At 42.6% G+C, this 23,212-nt stretch overlaps 1 protein-coding gene across 1 annotated transcript in view; it reads right to left on the bottom strand.

Moving 5' to 3' along the window:
• The window catches only part of LOC106575189 (zinc finger protein GLI2), a 73,847-nt gene extending 62,153 nt beyond the window's left edge, over positions 1-11,694 (bottom strand). The window contains exon 1 of the mRNA XM_014151515.3: positions 11,174-11,694. The gene's annotated coding sequence lies outside the window, so the exon portion shown is untranslated. The remainder of the gene's footprint in view (positions 1-11,173) is intronic.
• Between the last annotated feature and the right edge of the window lie 11,518 nt (positions 11,695-23,212).

Genomic DNA, 23,212 nt, shown 5'->3' with positions numbered 1-23,212 from the left:
TGGGGGAGGAGGAGCGGTAAACTGTCCCTCCTTCTCTGAAGAGCTGCGACACATGGTCGTATCTTCCCCCAGCGGAGACTGGCCGGACGGACGGGAGACAGGAGACAGAGGAGACAGGGTTATGGGACACTACAGGTGTCAGACACCACACTGACAGATGGAAACCAATGTAAACAAATGACCAGGGGCACGCTTGATCTCTCCTGTTGGTCCCCAGGGCTCTCTCCACTCTACTCCACTCTACTCTAATCTACTCTACTTCTCTTGTCTTGTCTTCTCGTCTTCTCTTCTCTTCTCTTGTCTTGTCTTCTCTTCTCTTCTCTTCTCTTCTCTTCTCTTCTCTTCTCTTCTCTTCTCTTCTCTTGTCTTGTCTGCTTTCCTCTCCACTCTCTTGTTCCATGACACTGATGAGGAGGGCATGTCAATAAGATCCACTAATAGTTAAAAGGCTTTCAACACTCCGTGAGACTAATCCCAACCTCACCTAAATGTGTGAATGGCACATATTATTACTAGGGATGAATGACCAGAAGGGGGATTGAGTGACCAGAAGGGGGATTGAGCAGCTAAAAACTCTAGCCTGACTGATGTTTACTAATGAAAACCAAAATACACCAAAGGACTGGCTGACTGGGGCATGAATGAATGCCACTACACTACTGTCTCATGTGCCACATTTACCACCCTCCCCACAAAGCAGCGTAGGTGGAGAAAAAGGGCCCCTGGCCCCTCACACCTGTCTCAAAGAAACTTTGTCTACAGTAAAGACAGTAGACAAAGCTGTCCATCAGGCCTTTACATCCTGCCAACCCTCCCAGCTTGTTCAAGGGGCAGTAAACTGTGTTTTAACAATGTAGACCTACAAATTCACTGTTTGTCCAGCGTGTTTAATTCTTTCACTCTGTTAACTGTGTGTGACTCAGTCTGTGAAAACTAAATGGGTTCTCAAGAATGGCACAAAAAGTTCAGTTCATGTCAAGTGTGTGTGTGTGTGCGTGTGTGTGTGTGTGTGTGTGTGCGTGCGTATGCGTGTGTGTGTGTGTGCGTGCGTGTGTGTGTGTGTGCGTGCGTATGCGTGTGTGTGTGTGTGCGTGCGTGCGTTCGTGTTCCTGAGTGTGTTAATTTGTGTGTGTGTGTGTGTGTGCGTGCGTTCGTGTTCCTGAGTGTGTTAATTTGTGTGTGTGTGTGTGTGCGTGCGTTCGTGTTCCTGAGTGTGTTAATTTGTGTGTGTGTGTGTGTGTGCGTACATTCGTGTTCCTGAGTGTGTTAATTTGTGTGTGTGTGTGTGTGCGTGCATTCGTGTTCCTGAGTGTGTTAATTTGTGTGTGTGTGTGTGTGCGTGCGTTCGTGTTCCTGAGTGTGTTAATTTGTGTGTGTGTGTGTGTGTGCGTGCGTTCGTGTTCCTGAGTGTGTTAATTTGTGTGTGTGTGTGTGTGTGTGTGCGTGCGTTCGTGTTCCTGAGTGTGTTAATTTGTGTCAAGATATGAATGTTTTATCTCTGAGAGTCATGGCTAAATCTGTTGATGGTAGAAACAATAAACCATACCTTTATTCAAGTTGAAAAGCTAAATAAATAAACGTGAGGGAATTGACTAGTATTATTTTAGTAGCTAGGAGATGGTTATTACCATGATAATAAACCCAGCAGTAGATTTAGATACACAGCTGTGAGGAATAATGAACTTCTACCTCCTATTGTTAACCCCCATTACCTTTAAAGACAACACCCAATGTTCCATTTAACCGTGAAAACGAACAATGCAACGCCTAACAAAAAGGTTATTTATGACAGAAGAACAACAACTCCTCAAACTACTTTCTCACTCAGCCTCTGTCTTTGTGTTGAAACCAATGCCTGTTTGTTTTAGCACCTCGGTCTTTAACTCCAATACGGTTCAGCTCTCCTTTCCTTTCAGGAGCTCTGAGAGAAGAAGCTCAAGCCTCTTCCTGGCTTTTTGTTTTGTTTTAGGCATTGCAATGTGTCTCTAAACCACACCCTACAAGAGCTACCAAGGTAAAGATTGAATGCGCTGTATTCTGTTCCTACTCTTCAACTATTGTATATTTAACATGGCCTTGGTACTTATGAGTCATTGTCATTTCAGGTCATTGAAGCATAATAATCAGGAAACTTTCTGAATAAGACAGGAATGGAAAGATGTTCCTCATCCCTATGAGACTGAGAAGTGATTGAGTACAGTTATCCAGTTAAGCCACTGTCCAGTCCACTTCCTGTGTGCAAACTCAAGTAGACAAAACACAGCTTAAACATGCAAGGCCAGATTTCACCACTCATAGCTAAACCAATGGAGACTTTCCTCTTGTTGATCTAATCCTCTTTTCACTAACAACCTCTTAATTCCAAGAGTAGAAATGAACTAAACATTAGCCATGATCGTTAGACCGTTAGACATAGTTGTATGAAAAAGAATCCTGGACAAAAAGTATTGTATCATATGGTTAATTATGAGCAACAAAAATATCTGTGTGTAGTTCTGAGTTACTCTGACATACATGTATTATTCTTGCAAGAAATGTCCTAGGATTCAAAATGGCCTGCAGTGAGAGAGAAGGGTATTCCCAGTGTGTGGAAAAATGTATGTCTCTGCATTCCAGGCTCTGGTCTCCTGCTTTACCGGAGCAGAGTGCAGTTTGGCACATCACAGAGTATTACTTACAGCTTCCCACAAGCCATCACCACACTTAGTTATTACACCGTGAGCTGTCAGCCAAACAAATGACTGTGACTGAACACTGAAAAGGTCACAGTAGTGCAGTAAAATCACAGAGCAGAGTCAGGCCCACTACTGAGCCTCTCTCTGAAGGGACTGAAGCACGGGACTCGGGCACTTTCTGGAATTTATGGTTACGTGTACCCTCTTCTGAAAAACTGTAGTCTCGTAAAAGCAGCCTGCTTATGACTATAAGCACGAGTGGGAGATCACTTGTGGTGGCGTTTGAATACGAAGAATCTTTATTATTTGGAGTACTGTATGTTTGCAACATAGACTATATGCAGAAAATGTCAAGTTAAACAAGGTTGTTGTGCCTAACAATGGAAGCCAAACAATTTTAACAGGTGAATCATTTCCCTCTCAAAAGGCCCACCAAGGGTCTTCTGAGAACACACTCTGAAGAGTGTATTAGTCACTGGATGAGTCTCTAGCCTAGAAAGGTTTTATTACAACAAGGGCTATCATTGACACAAGAGCAGTGGCGCGTATTCATGGTTGCCAAGGGAAGCCAGGCATCCCCAAAACATTTACCATGAAAACATTTGAAAAAAACATTCAATAATGTATCTTTTGTCTCTCTGTGTTTCATAATATTGCTTCAATTTGCAAGACGCTGAATGTATCTCACCGGAGAAAGCATCCGAGTGAGAGAAACAGCGCCCCTCTGTCTCTGTATGTGTAGCCCATCTATATGATGCTGTCTGGTCAAAAAGAGTATGACATTTTTGCTGCCCGTAGCATTGAATGCAAGGGAAGCCAGCGAGAATTTGGCTTTGAGCTAAATTGAGTGAGTTGAGTGAGCTGAACCGTGAATTGTCCTGGCTCACCAAAAAAAGTGTCAAGGGAAGCCAGTTTGGATTTGGCTTCCCTCCAATCACATCACATTGTGAGCAATACATCATTGATAGAATCAACTTGAATTGTTGCATCTCGTTGTGTTGTTGTCCGGTGGCTAGCTAGCTAGCTAAAATTGGCCCTTTTCTAAATTAGCTATGGATAGAGATGGGGATTTGGACTTGTGGTTTTACTTAATTCTCCATACTGGCCAATGATTATAACAGTGATTCTGATCCAACCATAAATTCATCCATTGTGGCCCTGGTCTGAGAGGATGGAAGTTCAATATGTAGCTAGATGTAGAAGGCTAACATTAACTAGCTAACGTTGCCCATAAAAAGGGAGTTAGGCTAGTGAACAAGTATTTTAGCCAGGTAGCCTAGGACAACAAAAAAGAAAAGTGTGTACTCTATGATAGAGTCATAGATCGTTCCGTCAACATAAAAAAGCGGAGGATGCCTGTCAACATGTTTTTTCTACTTGCACGAACGGACTAAATCGTATTTGGTATCTTTTCGTTGTCACTGTATCAGACTAAGCAGAGGTGATTTGATGATGTTGAAATGTTGAAGGTGAAATGGTGCTGGAATAGTGGAGGCAGCTCCTGTTTTCTTTGCGACTTGCGGTAATTCTCCCTGGTTCTAAATCAGTAGTTGTTTAGTGGTCTCGAAAATGTGGGAAACATGAACTTGCTTTACCATGCTGTAGGTCATGTAACTGTCTGTTACATGCAATATGTTTAGTGGACTTCACAGGACAGAGGTTACTCTCCGGTTTTGTGACGAAACAAAGGTGTGGTTGAATTTAGTCTCGGCCTTACGCCTATATATCACGGTGGCAAGTCATATGAACTAACAGGTTATAGAGCAAACAGCGCAATTATCACAATTATCCTGGCTTGGCATCCACAGTGATTTTACCCACGCACCACTACCGCATAAGAGCAGACCGGAGCCTGGGAATCCACACTGAATCACGCTATCACGATCCAGATCATTATTATTTCACTTCAATTGGTGTTTCACTTCAATTAGTGAAGTGAAACAATAGAGAAACGAAGCATGATTCAGTTAAGAATCATAAAAGTCATCATGCAGAGACTGAGTGGTCCTGAGGGGCAGTGATGCCTCTCTCTCTCTCTCTCTCTCTCTCTCTCTCTCTCTCTCTCTCTCTCTCTCTCTCTCTCTCGCTCGCTCGCTCGCTCGCTCTCGCTCTCTCGCTCTCTCTCTCTCTCTAGGATCAGAGGAGATTGGTTGGTTGGCTTGTTGTGGACAGACAAAGCAGAGCGGAGGCGAGACGAAGAGAGGAGCCCCGTGGATAATAACCCATCCCCTGCCTGTAAGTGCAGTATCCTGTGGGAGATCTCTTCAGGTCCTGGCAATGCCATACAGATGTTGAGCTTACAGCTCCAACTCCACTTCAGAGGAGAAATCACCTACTAGAGGATTTAGCCTGTCACCGTGACTCAGCCCAAAGAATGACTGCTCCTCTCTCGTCTGCTAGAGATGTAGGCTTATTCAGGCAAAGAGGAGGAGGCTCTCGTCTCTAAACACAGATTCACAGTAGCAAAGAGGGCTCGCTTCGCTATGTGTATTGCCCAGAGCAACGAGGGTTACGCCCTGGCCCTTCATATCGCTGATCAACAGTGAAATGGCATGTGGGCATTGATTAACCGCTTGGTATCACCGCTATGCCTTTTCATCCGGAGGCCAAATGGTGTGTTAAACTGTGTTACACACCTCATGTTTTACAGCCACAGTTTGGACTCCTTCTGTCGTCTCTGCTGGTGGCAGCTGAGGCTCTAAAAGGGAGAGTAACTGTTCATCCCCAAAACGCCACCCTGATCAGCAACGCCCTGATCTCCCCATTTAGCACAACACTAACCTCTTAACCAACCAGTAAGCTCCTGCTCAGAGGAAGCTGTCGCCATGACAAGGAAACACCACAGCCAGAGGGATCTCTTAAAACCCCCTTAAGCCATGGCTGTAACCACTCTCCAGTCCACCAGGCACAGCTGCCAAACAGCGGCATAACAGAGTGAAACACACACAGCTCACCTTAAAATCCATGCAGTACTAATGGCTACTGACACAGTGGAAGGCCCAGTGACCCCAGCGAGGCTCTGTTGCTCAGTGTGAAGGCATGAGGGCCCACAGGATGAAGACTGCTACTGCCTCTGACAGTCCTTGGCTGCGTCCCAAGTGGCACCCTACTCCCTATATAGTGCAGTACCCTATGGGCCCTGGTCAAAAGTAGTGCTCTAAATAGGGAATACGGCGCCCTTTAAGATGCAGCCCTTGCCTTCAACAGGGTGGAGCGAGGCCTCAGAGGGCCCACGGAGAGCCCCGACCAGGTCCTGACCCTGTGCCTGATTGTAGGAGCTGGGAGCTGAGTGTGCTGCCTTGTGGGGGGAAGAAGGCAAAGGGGATTGATTGCTAAGGAATAGCACATGTGCTGGGTGTATACCACATGTAAGACAAGCCCTGTCCTGGGTTCTTTAGACTGTCAGTAAGGAGTCTGTGGCTTGGCAACGTTTCAGCTCTGATCTAATACAGAACCCCTACAGGCAGGATTTGGGTTGCCTGCTTTGAAGCTATTCAGCGCTGACAAATAAGTTATCACATCTCAAGTTTCTTCCCTTGCCATGGCCAAATCATGAAGGCATTTCTTTATGCGAAATCAAAACTACCCCTTACCCTCTGACACCATTCAAAGTCCACTGATTCCCTGGCACCAGTCACTGGTTTTAGGCTGCATTTCAAATGGGTGGTGCTGTTGATTCTGTTTACTTCTTTTCACTGGACGAGGACATTTCTATTACTGATATCACACACACACGCACACACACACACACACACGCACGCACGCACTCACTCACGCGCGCGCGCGCGCACACACACACACACACACACACACACACACACACACACACACACACACACACACACACACACACACACACACACACACACACACAAAGAGTCAGAAGAGATCATCAGGGCTATAGCGTCCCTTCAGGAATTAATTAACTGGTGAATCAAAGCAGAGCCATACTACATTAAATACAGTACTGAGGACGAGGAGCAGAGGAGGAGAGAGGCCCATGTCCCCTGTGGCCCTCTGGTCCGGACCTTTGATTTCTCATGTCTCTTGGTGTGTGTGTGTGTGTGTGTGTGTGTGTGTGTGTGTGTGTGTGTGTGTGTGTGTGTGTGTGTGTGTGTGTGTGTGTGTGTGTGTGTGTGTGTGTGTGTGTGTGTGTGTGTGTGTGTGTGTGAATCTGTGATGCCATTGCATGAAACGGAGCTCTGTTTTAATCATGTATAATTGCATTTGCGTTAAAATAGATTTTTCTGCATTTGACACAGTATCTTAGTATGAGGGGCACAACTGGTTGAGATTGATTAATAACAATTAGAATCTAGATTATGCAAAAACAAAGATGAGAGAGAGAGAGAGAGAATAATAGAGGCAGTCCAGCTGTGAGACCAAACTGATTCTGGAGTTGAGCTCTGTGTTGTTGACGTCTGGCTCCCGTGGAGTGCTGAGAGAAAAAACACAACTCACTGTTTGTTTGATCTAAAGAAATGAAACAAATATGACCTGTAGATATCCTCAAACACATTGGTTGAGCTGAGACTCATAAGAGCTGCTATTTTAATATATTATTAAGATGGTCTTATAATGCAAGATACATCCCAGCTGGCACATTTGATTCCTTGGAAGTTGTGGGAACGTACGTTTTAGGTTTCCCATTGATTCTGGGAATGAAGCCATAAGTTTCCAGACTGGTAAAAGGGAAAATATTTCAAACGTTCTGAGAATGGAAGTAAAAATATGGCCTGTTCTGGGAAAGTTCATTTTTAGGTTGCAGGGAGGTTCTTAGAACGTTTTACTGTGGTTCCCTGAAAGTTTTCCTGGGAGGTTTTATTAATGTTCTGAGAACTAATATTATAGTTTATTTGAATAATTATTTAACGTTATTAGAACATGTTTCAATAAGACCTAAAAATAATGCTAGCTTGAGTTAACAGTTTTGAACTCCGACAGAAATTAATTTGCTTAGGCATTCATTCGTTTGCTTAGGCAATCATGCAAACACATTTCTTTTTTATTGTGGGAGATTTCAGGGGGATTCAAACCTATAATCTTCAGCTTGCATGCCATGTGTTTTTTTTTACAAATTTTTGTCTATTCAAACAGACCTAATTTCAAAGGAAACAAGCACTTATTAAGATCTGGTGTAGCCAACTATTGGGCGTGGCCAACACTGCTGATCACGCTTAACAAGATAGAGGATAGAGATAGATTTGTTTACGCTGAGAACGGAAAGTATATGTTTTTAAATAACATTCTTAGAACGTTCTTTGAATGATACTACTGTTTTCTTGTGATTTTAATGGAAAGTTTTCTGAAATGTTCTGAGACCATGGCTTTAGGCCATGGCTTTAAATAGAACCATGACGAAACGTTATGCAGAATTACTCAAATTGCTGCAGAAGAATGTTCTCGGAACAATTTGAGAACATTACTTAAATAGAACCATGAGGAAACGTGTATGAAAAGTTATGCTGAAGTACTGAAATTCACACCTAAGAAACATGAATGTTATGCGCCAGCTGGGTACCCTGCACCATTCCCAGAACATTGTGGGAAGGTTGTATGCAAAATAACCATAGGACAACCACACTCTCACCAAGGTCTAACAAACATATGGTTCTCAGAATATTATGTGCTTGCTGGGATATTGGCCTCTTTTTTGTTAACATTTTTGCAAATTAAACAAAACTTATATTAGACAAGGCAGTGTAACGAGCAGATAAATAGTTGATGGAGGTTAAGTTAAACAATGGAATTAAACAAAGTTTGATTCATATTCCAATTCCCTCCGAAGATAGCAGTTGGTTTGACCTGTGCCAGATGTGATGTTGAGAGGAATAGTACAACCAGGTTCACGCCTTTGTCTGAGCCAAAGCTGTAGAAACAGCCAAGCTGGATAACTGTAGAATACCGTTTACATGAAGGTGAAAATTCATGGTATTAACACTGACAGTTTCAAACTTTACGGTCATAGTTTTTCCTCTGAAAAACGTCTAGCTAAGCAACCTGACAAAATCGACTCACTTCACATGATGTAATCCATAAGGACTGTTCCATAAGAAATATGTGATGTGAGCCACTGTTTTCTAGTGGTTCTAGTGTTGTCCCCTTAGGACAGAGACAGTTATGGCTGCCTTTGTCGATAGAGCCATAGCGCACACACACACACACACACACACACACACACACACACACACACACACACACACACACACACACCACACACACACACACACACACACACACACACACACACACACACACACACACACACACACACACCACACACACAGCCTCCAGGGCAGACTGCTGTGGTCAGGGGCCTCTCTGAACAAACCAAAATATTAGTTTTCTGGAGGGTATGACAGCAATTACTGCTCTTTGCTGTGTGGGAAGAAGGGAACCTCTGAGAGAGAGAGAGAGAGAGAGAGAGAGAAAGGGGAGGGGTAGTGTAAGTAAACATTCCATTGTTAGTCCACACCTGTTGTTTACGAAGCATGTGACAAATAAAGTTTGATTTGATTTGAGAGAGGGAAGGAAGGGGGTAGTCATGTGATGTGATTTAGTGTAGTTTGATTGTAAATGCCCACTTCTTAACAGTTGGACATCAGATAACGTAAAAAATGTGAATACAATTAAAGATAACCGTGTATACTGTAGGTATCGCATACTAATTTCTTATCTTTTCAAACAGGCAGAAATAACAATAAGATAGCATCCAATAGAAAGTTTATTTCACTACATGGTAATGCCAATGATTTAAGCCTTAACCAACCTGTTATTTCTAGTGTTTAGCCAGTGGCATTTCCTTTCACCTGCCTGAATGACTTCCTAGGCCAGATAGCTTAATTGGTGCTGTGTTCTTGTTTATGGGGATAAGATACTTTTCAATCCTCTCAGTGGGGAGTTTGACTCACTTTTCATTCAGGCATCTCCCCTGCTCCTCTCTCTCTCCTGAATACCAGACTCAACTTCTATTCCACTTTTTCAAACACTTAAGAAACCAGGAAGTCCCTCTCTTTTTGTCTGTGCTCTCTGGAGAAGAGAAAAGCTAGCAAAATCAATAAAGGCATTCGTGGAGTGGGCCAGCGGTGTGGAAACGGCTGCAGAATGGCTCTGCTTGGTGAGTGTCTACGTCCCAAATGACACCATATTCCCTATATAGTGCACTGCTTCTGACCAGGGCTGGATAGGATGCCATTTGAGAGGCTGAGATGAAAGTGGGGGTAGGTTGATGACCGCAGCACCAAGCCTCAGTCCCCTTTGAATAATGTGAAAGGCCCATCCTTTCTTTAAATCTTTTCAACTCTTCGCTGCCTGACTGTTGGAACTCTTCATCCTGCACAATAGAAAATGCACTAAAACTTTTTTCTAATGCAAATGAACTAAACCAACCAACGGGCCATTCACATAAAAACACACGTCCCAGGCCAGAACCAACTCCGTTTGGAAACAGAGAGAGGTTACATATTAGAGGAAGGTATTGATTTATTTACAACTTTTTTTAATATTACTCATCTTTGTACATTTTGATTATAATGCTTATCTCTATTAATAAAAACCACCCCTAGCTTATTTTCTCTCAAATAAAGATAAGACTATCAGCAAAAGCATATTCAAATGTTGTTTCATGTTTTGATTGCAATTTATTCACACATTAATAACACACCAGGGAAACATTAACAATGCATATTAATTGCAGCCATTGAAATGCAGAGCAACGTACATGTTCTGCATTGACTGCTAATGACTCTCAGTAGCAAACACACTAACTTTTTGCGAGTTGGATACCTTTCAGATTGAGGGGATTTAGAGATTTTTCTTTCAAGCAGCCTGAACTCACGAAAGCTAAAATCCTTAATTGAAACAATAACAAAGCGAACATCCAGCCTCTGTTTTGGTAAAAAGCTGAGGGATGGGCCTGGAGAAATGTAACCACTCTCAAATTCATATGCATAGCTATGGATGCAAGGACTGGCCATCCATGGTACCAAAATTATAGTTTTAACCATGTTTTGAGGTTTTACAGCGTTTGTTACATTTACATTGTTTACAAATATTGGACTAAAACAAGCTTATATTTGGGGTTATGATGGGGTACGACAGTTGAACTAAACTCATAAGGCATTTATAAGTTATATTCTTCAAGAATCAATGGGTATATCATACATACATACATACATATTCCAAGTCAGTTAAGTTGAAAGTGGAGATGTTTTAAGTAACTCCGAATGGGCAGTTTTGTCTCATCTATATGGCTCATGTTCACAATTTCCAAAGTTTTTATTTATTCTGTATGGTCAGTATAAAATAAAAATACGCTATTTTAATAGGTTACGTTTAAATACCATTTTAGGTAATTCAAAGTAACAATTTCAAATGTGCACTAAAATGAATATTTCAAATGATTTACTAGCCTATTCATAATAAGAATAATCTTCTAATAATGAATAAGAAAGATGATTTCCAGAGTTTATCATCACATGCATGTCCAGTCCACCTACCTCAGTGGTGATGCCTGTGGTCCGTATGGTCCGAGTCTGACCCGGTGCGTCTCCCTCCGTTCTGTTTGTCCACTAGTTCTGTACAAGTTTCAGCAACGCGATCGAAGATTACCGTTAGGTCAAACTTTCTCGGTCAAAAAGCAAGAAGTAACAAACTCCTTCCAATGCAAGGATGAAATCCATAAAGTATATTCTAGTAGCCTAAACACGATCAAGACTAACTACATTCCTCTTCCCAACTTCTCATAAAGTTCACCGTAGAGTTTCTGTGCGTCGACTCAACTTTTACAATCCATCACCGAGAATAACGAAACAAGTTTCTGAAATCGATCCTCCCTTACTAAGAAAACATTGCAGGATATCGAACTTTGTAGCCTAAAGAGGTCTAAAAGGTTTGAGGGTGGTTCGTTCTTCGTCAGAAATGTGGTTTTGAGACGCAGGCTGATATGTTTTCAATCTGGTCCCCCTCATTCTCTCTCTCCTCCTCTCTCTCTTCTCGCACTCCTCTCCAGCTCTCTGGTGAGTATTACCCTTTGCTGTACCAGATGGGCCGGGCTAGCCAAACCAACTAAGGCTCAATGTTTAGGGAAAAGTTAGGTAAAGTTTCACCATTGTTTAATATTAGGTGATTGACCTGCATCCAATGAGCTCCCCATACGATGTTAGTGTCTCAGCCAATTAAAATAGACATGTTTTAATTATAATGTTTTATTTAAAACATATTAGACTAGTTTGTATGTGTAGGATATGTTATGTGTAGATAGGCCTTAACATTAAGTAATAATTGCATAATAATAACATTAAATTTAGATAAATGAACAAACTGGAGTCATGTTGTGAGCTGAAATGTATGCAATTTATTTATCCTCAACAGTAAACAACCAACGTCCTTGTCACCCGAATTCCAGCCCTTCTTATTACCTCGAAGTGCAGACACTGAAAACGTGTGTAGCCCAATTGAACGATTCATTAAATGAATTACATAAATTATAACAAATATGATCATTAATGCCTATTTGGAATATTGGAGCCAAGAAACCAAATCTGCCATAACAAAGTAATTACCCTAATGTATGCTATAGGTATTTAATCTTACTCTAATGTATTAATAATGTATTCATTTGGACAATCATATTCATCCACGGCATGTTGTCTAGCCCAGTTCTCTAGAGCACCTGTGTTAGGATCATGTTTTTCGTTGAGCGGTTATTAATCAATCGAACTAACGATATTGGACATTTGTAGAACATAGGTTTATTTCATTTCTAGAATTGATTCTAACAAAAAAAATGGATGATATCCATTACTTCTTAGACCATTGAAATGTTTTATTTACATGGCTGAACTGTATTTATTGTGTACAGGCCTGGTGGTCATTGACACATTTTGGAAGGTCCTCTTCCAGTAATTGTGATTGTTGCAGACGGCACAGCACGGACCCGTTTCCTTGCTTACCATTCAGACGAGTTCCGGTCTAAAATTCAGTAAGTGTTTCAAAACAAGCATATAGCTAGGCCTACGGTCTGTCACTTCATAACTCAGTCGTTAAAAATGAATGCATATATTAATAATGTGTGTGGTGAGACACCAATAGAACATAACTGTGTTGTGTTGTATTTAACCAATAGTCCAGTAGCAAGGCGGAATATGGTCATTTCATATAAAATAGTGACATCTAGTGGAGTAATGGATAACTTGCAAGGACAAAGACATTAAGAGAGCTGTCAATAGGCCTTCCTTGGGCATTTAGAGCACCCGTAGCTTCCAGGTTTAAAGTGCAGAACATTTTAAATCAAATACAATTTATTCTAAGTAACCCCATCCATCATGGTGGAGATCGGTGCATTCTACAACCCACAGGGCACACTTTAGAACTCACAGAGGCCATAGCAGTGCACTGTGTGTCCATGCCTGTTTTTAAAGATTTGTTCACAAGTGCCAAGTGACATTCGCCTTGTTCTTGTGCCAGAAGATCGTAAAGGGAGGAACTTGAATGAGTATTTTAGCCTCCTGTCATCAGAATAAAATAAAACGAGAGAGAGGAGGGATAGAGGCCTTGGGAGGAAGAGGCAAAGAGGTGTCAGAGTTGGGGTGTGGTTGGTGGTTGCACAGTGAAGTTATTGTGAGATCATACTTGTGAGATTTTTCCATATGATCTCACACAATCCTAATTCAGCACCGCCGCCTGCTGTATACAGATAGAGCCAATGAAGCCATTGTTGCCTGCAGCTGTGGGTTTTCAAAGTGCGTTGATCTGTTTTTTTTTAACGTGTATTGGAAAACAATATGAAAATGAGGATGGTGAGCAAAAGGGTTTCTAGAGCTGCACAATACATTTAAATACTATTGTGAATGAAACATGATGAAATCAGTATTTTTATCGGAAAATGTTCCGTTCTTGTTCCTGCCGTCCACCTTGCTATTCGATATTACACCACATAGTGGCAGTAAGTCTCCTGTTGTTGATACGTTGACCCTTACTGAGATATTCGTGACCATATTTCCATGTTTTTGAGTGCGTTACTACTGCTTCAGTATCTGGTCCTCTGTAGCTCAGTTGGAAGAGCATGGCTCTTGCAATGCCAGAAGTGGGTGCAATTCAAATGTATGCACCCATTACTGTTAGTCGCTTTGGATAAAAGTGTCTGCCAAATGGAATATATTATTATACAGTGCCTTCATAAAGTATTCAGACACGTTGACTTTTTCCACATTTTGTTATGTTACAGCCTTATTTTTAAATTGATTAAATAAAAAAAACAGCAATCTAAACACAATACCCCATAATGCCAAAGCGAAAACAGGTTTTAAGAAATGTTTGCAAATGTATATAAATAAAAGAAATACATAAATAACTTATTTACATAAATATTCAGACCCTTTAATATGAGGCCCGAAATTGAGCTCAGGTGCATCCTGTTTCCATTGATCATCGTTGAGATGTTTCTACAACTTGATTGGAGTCCACCTGTGGTAATTTCAATTGATTGGTCATGATTTGGAAAGACACACACGTCCCACAGTTGACAGTGGATGTTGACAGTACATGTCAGAGCAAAAACAAAGCCATGAGGTCGAAGAACTCCGAGACAGGATTGTGTTGAGGCAGACATCTGGGGAAGGGTACTGAAACATTTCTGCAGCATTGAAGGACACCCAAGAACACATTGGCCATCATTCTTAAATGTAAGATGTTTGGAACCACCAAGACGCTTCCTAGAGCTGGCCGTCTGGCCAAACTGAGCAATCAAGAGGTGACCAAGGTGACCAAGAACCCGATGGTCACTCTGACAGAGCTCTAGAGTTCCTCTGTGGAAGAACCTTCCAGAAGGACAACCATCTCTGCAGCACTCCACCAATCAGGCCTTTAAGGTAGCATGGCCAGACAGAAGCCACTCCTCAATAAAGAGCACATGGCAGCTCGCTTGGAGTTTGCCAAAAGGCACCTACAGGACTCTCAGACCATGAGAAACAAGATTCTCTGGTCTGATGAAACCAAGATTCAACACTTTGGCCTGAATGCCAAGTGTCAAGTCTGGAGGAAACCTGGCACCATCCCTACGGTGAAGGATGTGGTGGCAGCATCATGCTGTGGAGGTGTTTTCCAGTGGCAGGGACTGGGAGACTAGTCAGGATCGAGGCAAAGATGAACGGAGCAAAGTACAGAGAGATCCTTGATGAAAACCTGCTCCAGAGCGCTCAGGACCTCAGACTGGGGCAAAGGTACACCTTCCAACAGGACAACGACCCTAAGCACACAGCCAAGACAATGCAGGAGTGGCTTCGGGACAAGTCTCTGAATATCCTTGAGTGGTCCAGCCAGAGCCCGGATTTGAACCCGATCGAACATCTCTGGAGAGACGTGAAAATAGCTGTGCAGCAACGCTCCCGATCCATCCTGACAGAGATTGAGAGGATCTACAGAGAAGAATGGGAGAAACTCCCCAAGTACAGATGTGCCAAACTTGTAGCGTCATACCCAAGAAGACTCCAGGCTGTAATTGCTGCCAAATGTGCTTTAACAAAGTACTGAGTAAAGGGTCTGTATACTTATGTAAATGTGATATCTGTTTTTTGTTTTCAACAAATTAGCAAAAATCTCTAAAAACCTGTTTTTGCTTCATCATTATGAGGTATTGTGTGTAGATTGATGAGGAGAAAAAATTATTTTAATCCATTTTAGAATAAGGCTGTAACAAAATGTGGAACAAGTCAAGGGGTCTGAATACTTTCCGAATGCACTTTCTATTGTTGGGTGGTCCTTTGCATGGGGTGATGTAAGTTTCCTTTAACAATCAGTCTTCCAGATAGATGACACAGACACAGGAACCTTGTTATAAAACTCTTTACTAATAAAATGCAATTGCAGACAGATTCACATACAGAGTACCTTAGTTGTCTATAGTAAACATCTGTGTGGCGAAACAGGAGACCACACTCTTTATACAACCTACCGTCAATCAAATCTTAACATTGTTGCATTGGATTACATACAAAGTATCTAAGATGAGAAAAACATGTCTAGACTCTGGTTTTTCACTCTACTATCTTGGCCTTAAGCCTGCGTGACTTATCAGCAGCTGCAGGAAATTCTCAGCCTGAGAACTAAAGCAGTACATGTCCATTTACCCAGTACTTTTCCATCATTGCTCATTGCAAGCATGCAAAGGTTATCACATACAGTGAGGGAAAAAAGTATTTGATCCCCTGCTGATTTTGTACGTTTGCCCACTGACAAAGAAATGATCAGTCTATAATTTTAATGGTAGATTTATTTGAACAGTGAGAGACAGAATAACAACAAAAAAATCCAGACAAACGCATGTCAAAAATGTTATAAATTGATTTGCATTTTAATGAGGGAAATAAGTATTTGACCCCCTCTCAATCAGAAAGATTTCTGGCTCCCAGGTGTCTTTTATACAGGTAACGAGCTGAGATTAGGAGCACACTCTTAAAGGGAGTGCTCCTAATCTCAGTTTGTTACCTGTATAAAAGACACCTGTCCACAGAAGCAATCAATCAATCAGATTCCAAACTCTCCACCACGGCCAAGACCAAAGCGCTCTCCAAGGATGTCAGGGACAAGATTCGTTGACCTACACAAGTCTGGAATGGGCTACAAGACCATCGCCAAGCAGCTTGGTGAGAAGGTGACAACAGTTGGTGCGATTATTCGCAAATGGAAGCACAAAAGAACTGTCAATCTCCCTCGGCCTGGGGCTCCATGCAAGATCTCACCTCGTGGAGTTGCAATGATCATGAGAACGGGAGGATCGCCCGCTCCGGGGGTCGTCAATGATCTCAAGGCAGCTGGGACCATAGTCACCAAGAAAACAATTGGTAACACACTACGCCGTGAAGGACTGAAATCCTGCAGCGCCCGCAAGGTCCCCCTGCTCAAGAAAGCACATGTACATGCCCATCTGAAGTTTGCCAATGAACATCTGAATGATTCAGAGGACAACTGGGTGAAAGTGTTGTGGTCAGATGAGACCAAAATGGAGCTCTTTGGCATCAACTCAACTCGCCGTGTTTGGAGGAGGAGGGAATGCTGCCTATGACCCCAAGAACACCATCCCCACCGTCAAACATGGAGGTGGAAACATTATGCTTTGGGGGTGTTTTTCTGCTAAGGGGACAGGACAACTTCACCGCATCAGAGGGACAATGGACGGGGCCATGTACCGTCAAATCTTGGGTGAGAACCTCCTTCCCTCAGCCAGGGCATTGAAAATGGGTCGTGGATGGGTATTCCAGCATGACAATGACCCAAAACACACGGCCAAGGCAACAAAGGAGTGGCTCAAGAAGAAGCACATTAAGGACCTGGAGTGGCCTAGCCAGTCTCCAGACCTTAATCCCATAGAAAATCTGTGGAGGGAGCTGAAGGTTCGAGTTGCCAAACGTCAGTCTCGAAACCTTAATGACTTGGAGAAGATCTGCAAAGAGGAGTGGGACAAAATCCCTCCTGAGATGTGTGCAAACCTGGTGGCCAACTACAAGAAACGTCTGACCTCTGTGATTGCCAAAAAGGGTTTTGCCACCAAGTACTAAGTCATGTTTTGCAGAGGGGTCAAATGCTTATTTCCCTCATTAAAATGCAAATCATTATATAACATTTTTGACATGTGTTTTTCTGGATTTTTTTGTTCTTATTCTGTCTCTCACTGTTGAAATAAACCTACCATTAAAATTATAGACCGATCATTTCTTTGTCAGTGGGCAAACGTACAAAATCAGCAGGGGATCAAATCTTTTTTCCCTCACTGTATAGAGTTGAAGTCGGAACTTTACATACACCTTAGCCAAATACATTTAAACTCAGTTTTTCACAATTCCTGACATTTAATCCTAGTAAAAATTCCCTGTCTTAGGTCAGTTAGGATCACCACTTTATTTTAAGAATGTGAAATGTCAGAATTATAGTAGAGAGAATGATTTATTTCAGCTTTTATTTTTTTCATCACATTCCCAGTGGGTCAGAACTTCGCATACACTCAATTAGTATTTGGTAGCATTGCCTTTAAATTGTTTAACTTGGGTGAAACGTTTCGGGTAGCCTTCCACAAGCTTCCCACAATAAGTTGGGGGAATTTTGTCCCATTCCTCCTGACAGAGCTGGTGTAACTGAGTCAAGTTTGTAGGCCTCCTTGCTCGCACACACTTTTTCTGTTCTGCCCACAAATTTTCTATGGGATTGAGGTCAGGGCTTTGTGATGACCACTCCAATCCCTTGACTTTGTTGTCCTTAAGCCATTTTGCTACAACTTTGGAAGTATGCTTGGGGTCATTGTCCATTTGGAAGACCCATTTTCAACCAAGCTTTAACTTCCTGACTGATGTCTTGAGATGTTGCTAAAATATATCCACATATTTTTCCTTTCTCATGACGCTATCTATTTTGTGAAGTGCACCAGTCCCTCCTGCAGCAAAGCACCCCCACAACATGATGCTGCCACCCCCGTACTTTGCGACTGGGATGGTGTTCTTCGGCTTGCAAGTCTCCCCCTTTTTCCTCCAAACATAACGATGGTCATTATGGCCAAACAGCCTTTCAGGTTATGTGGATATAGAACTTGTTTTACTGTGGATATAGATACTTTTGTACCTGTTTCCTCCAGCATCTTCACAAGGACCTTTGCTGTTGTTCTGGGATTGATTTTCACTCTTCACACCAAAGTACGTTCATCTCTAGGAGACAGAACACGTCTCCTTCCTGAGCAGTATGACGGCTGCGTGGTCCCATGGTGTTTATACTTGCGTACTATTGTTTGTACAGATGAATGTGGTACCTTCAGGCATTTGGAAATTGCTCCCAAGGATGAACCAGACTTGTGGAAATGTAAAAAAAAAAAACTGCGGTCTTGGCTGATTTCTTTTGATTTTCCCATGATGTCAAACAAAGAGGCACTGAGTTTGAAGGTAGGCCTTGAAATACATCCACAGGTACACCTCCAATAGACTCAAATGATGTCAATTAGCCTATCAGAAGCTTCTAAAGTCATGACATCATTTCCCGGAATTTTCCTAGCTGTTTAAAGGCACAGTCAACTTAGTGTATGTAAACTTCTGAGCCATTGGAATTGTGATACAGTGAATTATAAGTGAAATAATCTGTCTGTAAACAATAGTTGGAAAAATTACTTTTGTCATGAACAAAGTAGATGTCCTAACCGACTTGCCAAAACTATAGTTTGTTAACAAGAAATTTGTGGAGTGGTTGAAAAACAAGTTTTAATGACTCCAACCTAAGTGTATGTAAACTTCCGACTTCAACTGTATAAGGTAATCATGGCACTGGTGTAGCCCCACACCCGACCCCCAGGGTAACCCTCAACATTCCCCCCTTTGAGGCTACCTAGTCTCATATAACCATGTACAGAAATCGACGTTAAACATCTGGAACTTTTAACCATTCACATATAGGTAGTATAGTAATCACCCTCTGGGTCAGTTGGGCAAGCAAGAGGGTCGTAGTTGGGGTCAACACCAGTGGCATCATAGTATTCATCATAAGAGGCAGGTAAAGCCAATACCATTAAACCAGGCATGGTCTTCTTCACTGCCCATTTACCAAGACAACAAAAAATCAAAACACAGCAAAAGTCTATCAACACAGGAACTACAAATGATTAGATACCCATTAAAATCTGTCCCATAACATTTCCAAATTTCCCAGTGAACCATTTACCCATTCTGGTCAGAACATCATCGTCACTGGGGGAGAGTTTTAGAGAGCTTAGACATATCAAGCAGGATTTTGGTCATGTTATCAGAGGAGTCAGGAAGTAACATTACGCCTTCGTAAAAATTACCACCGCAGTCCCGTTTGGGGACACTTTTATACCTAAGTCTCGAACAAACTTTACCCACGTGTTGACAGGGCCATCTTCACCCACACAAACAAGTAGTGTGGATAAAGCCAAGACAGTCAACCACCAACGACCACATGCTGTCGTCTTCCCTCTCTTATACCCCCTAAGGGTTTGTTTATTTACAACATAACCTTGCTGATCATGTAAAACAGTTAGTTCTTCAAGTCTTTAGTCTCGACTCACATCTGCTTCTGCCTCTTGTTTCAGGCTGTGTCTGGCTCCATCATCTCCTGTGGGCCGAACACCTTCTGGCAGTGGGACAGGTGGTGCCAGCCAGACCTTTCCTGAACTCTGACCGCCGTTGGTGTTGCCATGGTTACCTTGAATGGCCCCATCCATCTTGGCTGGTTCCATTTTCTCTTGTGGACCCGGATTTTGACCCAGTCTCCAACCTCCACAGGCAGGTAGTCGGGGTCCTCACCTGGTACCTCCTGAGCTATCCTAGTGTGAGAGTGGAGAGATCTGACAATAGTAGTTAGCTCTCATGTACTCCAAGAGTTCTACTTCAGCTAGAGTGAGGTCTATTTGTCTGTCAGTCATGGGTCTGTGTGCGGGAACATTTATGCGTCTTCCTGTCAACATTTCATGTGGTGTACACCCCAGGCCGTTATTAACATTACTGGGCATTTTCATTAACACCAGTGGTAAACAATCCAACCAAGATTTCTTGGTGGAGTGGCATGCCTTAGCTAACCCTTGTTTAATGGATTGGTTAGCTCTCTCGGTAACCCCATTACTCTGGGGGTGGTAGATGGATACAAACTTCTGGTCCACTCCCATCATTATGGCTAACTGCTTCACTACATCACCAGTGAAGTGGGTACCATTGTCTGCAGATTAAACCTCAGGAACACCAAATCTAGGTATTATCTCCCTCACTAGGAGCTTTGTCTTCTCTCAGGTAAGAACACCATACATAAAACCAGTGTCTTCCCTCAGGTAAGAACACCATACATAAAACCAGTGTCTTCTCTCAGGTAAGAACACCATACATAAATCCAATGTCTTCTCTCAGGTAAGAACACCATACATAAATCCAATGTCTTCCCTCAGGTAAGAACACCATACATAAAACCAGTGTCTTCCCTCAGGTAAGAACACCATACATAAAACCAGTGTCTTCTCTCAGGTAAGAACACCATACATAAAACCAGTGTCTTCCCCTCAGGTAAGAACACCATACATAAAACCAGTGTCTTCCCTCAGATAGAGAACACCATACATAAAACCAGTGTCTTCCCTCAGATAAGGACACCATGTGCATATAACACTTTCAATCACTTGTCACCCAGTACCTCAGTACTGACTTGGTTCATCCTAATCTATAACCAAGTTCCTCACACAAGGTTCCATTAGACCCTCAGGAATGTCTAACTATTACACCTGGGGTTCTGGGTCATTTATCACATATACATCATATTACAGGCATGTACATACATTTAGGTATCGACTGTTCCTGTCGTTATCAACCCCATGAGTGAGGTGCCACTTACATACTGGAATGAGTCATCAACCACACAGTGCTTTTTCTAATTTCAGACTTTAACAGGCGTCTGCTTACCTTATAATTTGATGCGCTGCACAGTGGGATGAAGTTCATCCAGACGCGGTGGTCACCCACTCCCGGCAAGCTCACCAAATGTTGGGTGGTCCTTTGCATGGGGTGATGTAAGTTTCCTTTAACAATCAGTCTTCCAGATAGATGACACAGACACAGGAACCTTGTTATAAAACTCTTTACTAATAAAATGCAATTGCAGACAGATTCACATACAGAGTACCTTAGTTGTCTATAGTAAACATCTGTGTGGCGAAACAGGAGACCACACTCTTTATACAACCTACCGTCAATCAAATCTTAACATTGTTGCATTGGATTACATACAAAGTATCTAAGATGAGAAAAACATGTCTAGACTCTGGTTTTTCACTCTACTAGCTCGGCCTTGAGGCTGCGTGACTTATCAACAGCTGCAGGAAATTCTCAGTCTGAGAACTAAAGCAGTACATGTCCATTTACCCAGTACTTTTCCATCATTGCTCATTGCAAGCACGCAAAGGTTATCACATATATACAATAATCATGGCACTGGTGTAGCCCCACACCTGACCCCCAGGGTAACCCCCAAAACTATTATGGTAGCCTAGAGTAATCGTTTTTGGAAGCCATGGTGAGAGGGTGAAAGGGTTAGATGAGCTATCTTAGTAATGCAGCAGGAATCCAGACAGACTATTATAAGTTCTATGGAATGGATAACAGATGTCCCTGAAATCCTTTAGTAAGTCTCCGTTTAGTGGTATTACAATCCCTCACGGTACACAGAGAAAGGACACTAATGGCAAGAGGTGTACAGTACGGTGAAGTTAATGTACGGTTGCTGCAATTTGAATGACATCATTTTAAAGTGGGTCTTCGATAGCTAAGGCTATTCAGAAGATAACTCCAGTCCTTCAAACACGTTTACTAAATGTTCCAATTCACATAGAAAAAATTGCAATAAAATGAAATAAAGGTGGATCTGTGATCAAAGATGTAAATCTGTAATGAATCTTGGCTAATTTACCTGATGGATGGGTAGAGTTTATCCTTCAGTAACCTTAGATCCTGAACACATGCTAGATGACCTCTGACCTTTAATATCCGCAGAGGTTTCTTTGTGCCCCTAAAAGACACACACACACACACACACACACACACGCACACACGCCGTGGCCCGAGTGTGTTTTGTATCAGATATGCTGCCTGGCCAGGCTGCATGAATAACACCCTGTCTTACTTGACCCCAGGTGACCTGTACATTTTCCATGGTAATTGATTAAGAGCCCAGACTCAGCCATGTTTGTTATGAGTGAGCCACACTGTTGACCTTTACGCTGGTACAGGATTGAGATTGATCCACCATGCAGCAGACCCACAGCACAGTACCATTTGATTGTGTGGTATCATTTCACCAGGTTGGGATGACGTTACATCACTATGAAAACAAGATACAGAATAGGGAAATCTGCTGAATGGGTACCTTCTTTGACGGGGTTCAAAGACACAAGGAATGAATGCATCCTTCATTGTCCAGTTTACTTAGTTCTCTTCTGTCCTCTTTTGTAAAGTAGAATGCGATTAGTACACTTTCATTATATATTTTGTATTAGATCATTACGCTCAGACGACTAACGCACGAAACGCACAGAAATCTCAACTTAGATTTATTCTTACAAAACCTCCGGATCAGGGCATTCAGCAACAAAGATACAAAATGACGCATTGGTGTCCTCAGGGGTGTGAAAGGAGTATGCCCTCCGCTGCCATCATCTATTCAGCTTCCTGCCAGCCCTACAGTTCCCACAGATCACAGAGAGCACTCTCTGTTTTCCCCCTGAGTGTGTCGGCTGGCGCCACGCCAGGACGGGCTGAGCTGCCACTCTGAGGGACGAGGACAAGGGACGGCAGGCCCAGCCCAGTGAGACCAGAGACAATGGGCGCTGACACACCGACTGACTGACTCAGCCTGGCGGACCAGGGCTCTGTCACCCACGCTCTGTCTCCTCTCCTTCTGTCTTCTCTTTCAGCCTGCTAGACCAGGTTGAGGCTGCAGTCTGCAGGGACAAGATAGGGGCTACTGTATGAACGGTTTCATTCTATGATGTTATACTCGTGAGATGG

The sequence above is a fragment of the Salmo salar genome, chromosome 17 (genome assembly GCF_965601325.2).
Source record: "Salmo salar chromosome 17, fSalSal1, whole genome shotgun sequence".
Taxonomy (NCBI): Eukaryota; Metazoa; Chordata; class Actinopteri; order Salmoniformes; family Salmonidae; genus Salmo; species Salmo salar.
This window is presented reverse-complemented; position numbering and strand designations above follow the sequence as displayed.